Source organism: Triticum urartu, chromosome 2 (assembly GCF_003073215.2).
Source record: "Triticum urartu cultivar G1812 chromosome 2, Tu2.1, whole genome shotgun sequence".
NCBI lineage: Eukaryota > Viridiplantae > Streptophyta > Magnoliopsida > Poales > Poaceae > Triticum > Triticum urartu.
In genome coordinates this window covers 612,595,564-612,600,104 of record NC_053023.1, presented here as the reverse complement: position 1 = coordinate 612,600,104, position 4,541 = coordinate 612,595,564, and positions in this window count along the sequence as shown.

The window sequence follows — 4,541 nt, the reverse complement described above, 5'->3', positions numbered from 1 at the left end:
TATTCGTTCGATATTTTGATGAGATGTATGTTGTTATCCCTCTAGTGCTGTCATGTGAACGTCGACTACATGACACTTCACCATTGTTTGGGCCTAGAGGGAGGCATTGGGAAGTAATAAGTAGATGATGGGTTGCTAGAGTTACAAAAGCTTAAACCCTAGTTTATGTGTTGCTTCGTAAGGGGCTGATTTGGATCCATATGTTTCATGCTATGGTTAGGTTTACCTTAATACTTCTGTTGTAGTTGCGGATGCTTGCAATGGGGGTTAATCATAAGTGGGATGCTTGTCCAAGTAAGGACAGTACCCAAGCACCGGTCCACCCACATATCAAATTATCAAAGTACCGAACGCGAATCATATGAACGTGATGAAAACTAGCTTGACGATAATTCCCATGTGTCCTCGGGAGCGATTTCCTTCATATAAGAGTTTGTCCAGGCTTTTCCTTTGCTACAAAAAGGATTGGGCCATCTTGCTGCACCTTTTTTACTTTTATTACTTGTTACTCGTTACAAATTACCTTATCACAAAACTATCTGTTACCGATAATTTCAGTGCTTGTAGAGAATACACCTTGCTGAAAACCGCTTATCATTTCCTTCTACTCCTCGTTGGGTTCGACACTCTTTCTTATCGAAAAGGCTATGATAGATCCCCTACACTTGTGGGTCATCATGGCCCAGCGGGGGGGTGGGGGTTCTCTTTTATCTTTTTTTGTATTTTGTTTTTCTTAGTTTTTCTTTTATTGTTTTATTTTTAGTTTCTCTTTATTTTAGTTTGTATAATTATGATCTTAGTTCCTAAAAATAGTATTACTACTTATTCTAATGCCACAATATCTTGTGCACCCTAGTTTAAAATTTAATATTTTATAAAAGACATTTAATTATTGGTTTTGGCTATTGTTCTATTTAATTTGGAGTGTTTAAATATTTCATAACAATGTGGTTTCACCACCATAATCATCTATGATTTATTTGCTACAATTTGAACATTTTAGATTTGACAATTGAAAACTTTTATTGTTTGACTTTATTTTTGAATTCGAATTTCAAATCGGTTTCGGATTAACGTGGGGTTAACAACGGTGACATCGGTGACATGGCAACATTAGTAGAGGGTTACTGTAGTCGAATTACCCGGGTGTCACAATTCTCCTCTACTAAAAGAAATCTCGTCCCGAGATTTAAGAGGTGGGGTAAGGGGGAAAGGTTTTGGTTACAAATTTCTAACGGGTCTTCTCAGTGTTGGTTGCACTTCTCGAAGAGGTCGATCCATTACATTGATGTCTTCATTCCTCTGCTTCAGGCCATCATGACGAAGCCGTCATCCTTTCTTCGGGAACTTCAGCGTACTTACGAAAGGACAAGGGGTAACTTCAGAAGAACGGTCCTTACAAGGTTGACTATCTGGCAGATAACTCAGGGAATGTGATAGAAAGTAATTCTCGAATAGATACTTAAGAAAATATCGAGAGTAAAGTAAGATGGTACCATGAGAAGTTTCCAATGGGCAAGAAATCGCTCGATGGCCTAATCAGAAGGTGAAAGGGGTTCAGAGCAACGCGAACAAGTATTGCGTCTGATACCAGAATAGATCACTAGGTAGGTGGCCCGTGAATTACATATGAAGTCAAGCGCGGGGAATAACTTTGACAACAGGGTGTACAGGAGAGTCAGGTTTCGATCCTGTGGAACTGTGGGTTATGGGCCCACCATGTGAGTTAACGGTAGGAAGGGCGGTGACGTCTTGTATGACCATGTAGGCAACACATGTAAGCGGATAGCCTGTCAGTTATGTCGGCAACAACATTGGTACCAAGGGCGAGGGACGAAGAGAACCATTTTCCTGCTCGTTGAACGAGGCGGACCAATAGGCAAAGTTCTCGTCCATCGGTGGTTACCGTAATGTCATCAACAATAGTAACAGGATCTTGCTAACAGAATTATACACCAAGGTGTTTACATAAGCAGGAGAATATTAGTCCTTAGATCATATAGATCACAAAAAACTTTAACCCAACAAATGGAAAGGAAAATATGATTATCATATTAAACAGAACAATGGAAAGGAAAATGTGTTTAAACACATATTTCAAGGGTATATCCTTCGGAAGGACAAGCAGAGCATGATATCCATGACAGGATATAATGTAGAAAACTCTTTAGGTAAGGGGAGAGAAATTTCATGACATTACCCATACAGTGGTGTTTGGATAATTGAGCAGGAAACATTTAACATTGGGCTTCAAATGTTCTAGTTGAAAATCGGAGTACCATAGACATGCTTCGATATAGCATTGACATGGTCACTGGGTAAAGATCAGACTTTGGATAAACAAAGGATCCATCAGGAACAACTTGTAGAATAGGTCTTACAATTCCCTCATGGAAGAACAAGTAACCTTGCGAAAAAGGAAACTATAACAATAGGTCCTCCGGCCAGGTGTGCTAGGCATGACATCACCTTACCGGGTCATATAAGGACCAATGTTATAACTCTTGAAAATATATTCCAACCATCATATCTGACCGAGATTCAGATCTGATTGGTGTCAAGATACCTCATACTCGGGATGCCTGAGAAGAAAAAGGTGCGACACAAATTGACGAGATGACATTGTAAGATCCTCGTGAAATGAACTATGGAAGCGAGTTCTGAAACAAGGGTTCATCATTAAACCAAGGAAATGATGAGGGGGTGGCTGATGGACTCAGTGACAAACTAACAATTCATCGAGATTAACAAAAGATGATTTCCACAATTATGTGAACAAGGAGATAACATTAGTCAGATCAAATGATATAATGATGTATGTTCGATGAAAACATACACAATTAAACATCAATTTAAAGGTGCACCCGAAATATGGGCTTATGTAGCATGACCGATGTTAGAATGGTGATTCGATAACCAATGGTCTAAGAATGAACGGTCAACCATCTGCTTCAAAGCAATAGGGTTGCTAGAAGGGCAGAATCCGAATAGTACCGTTCACTTGTTGATATTCCCGGTTAGTCAATACAGGGACCAAGAAAGAATGGTGATGGTGAGAAGTAGCACTTGTATCAAGAATTATTAAGAGGTGGTGAAATTCTCACAACATTTTTGACATAAAAGATGGTAATACTCCAAGGTAGAACATAACATAGTTGGATAGTAAGGAACTCAAGGTACAACACAAACTGTGAACCAGTTTTGTGTTGCGAAAATGCAAGAATGTTGTCGATGTTAACACAATCATCGAGGGGCGAGGATGGTATTTCTCATCAAGAATTCGATAGATATCTTGGAAGAGCTCAGAACATTGATGATGATCATGACACATTTCTTGAGAAATTTCATGAAGATGTAACCGTTCGGCGATGACATCAAGTCAAAGGAATGATGAAGCGAAAGGTTATTGGTACCACGAGTACGGCACAAAATCGAAATCAAGCTTGTTGTTCAAGGAAAAATGATATGACAAGGAAGATTGACGTAAGCTTAGCTCATCGTCAAAATTTGTGCTCCGGGAAGAAGGACCAAGTAGCACAGTTAAAATTTAGCACGATAATGATATAGACAATAAAGCTAGGAATGACTTGAAGGATTAATAAACTCATAAGTAACGAAAAATACTTAAGAGTTATTTTGAGTCGGAGTGCGGAATCGATTCACTTATCGGTGTTCTTGAGTGACTAATAACTCAGAACCCGGGGGAAATCTGAAATCGGTGAGAAGCAATACTAGATGAAGACCCATAGGAAGCAACACCTTTCTTTGGTAATCTCGAGATACTGAAGGGTTGCAGAGATGTATTGATCTGCAGAAGGCAAGTACTTTAACTTGCCCAAGAAAAGGAATCAAAGAGTATCAATATGGCCAGAACCATGGTTGCAAAAGACCAGATCCCAGATATAACATGAACTTATACCAAGAAAATAATTAATTTAAGAGAAGCTTCCCTGATAGGATCTACATCGTGTCCATGGGCATGAACACAAAGTTCAAGGTCGACTCCCACTTCTTTAATGTATAACCTTCCATTCACTTCACGTGTTTCAAAAATGGCATTAGTTGTTGAAAGTTTTACCTGGTGCAATACCAGATAAGTATGGCCCGTGAAATCTTACGGGTTCAATCAAATTAGGGAAGGCGTTGGTTCAACCCATCGAGGCATCTTAGGAACATATACCACAAACTTCAGGAGTAAATAACACAAGCTCCAAAGTAGAGCATGGTTGACAAAGCAGAGGATACAATTTACCAAAGGCATTATGTATCCGAGGAAAGGCTCACAGGCTTATTGAATATGAACGACGTTGTCGGATAAAATCCAACAAAGGATCTGGTGGTCCACAAGGGAACTGACGTGAGCATCGTTACTCAACTAGAGGAATAAGAATGCAAGGAGATCAGATTATAGAAACAACTGACTAACTCAAATCTCAAATGCAAAGGAATTATGATTTCCAAATCAAGGGATCAGAAGCAATGCTCTGATTAGGGATGGATAAGTTGAATAGCCTTAGAGTACAATCAACGGCAATTTGATT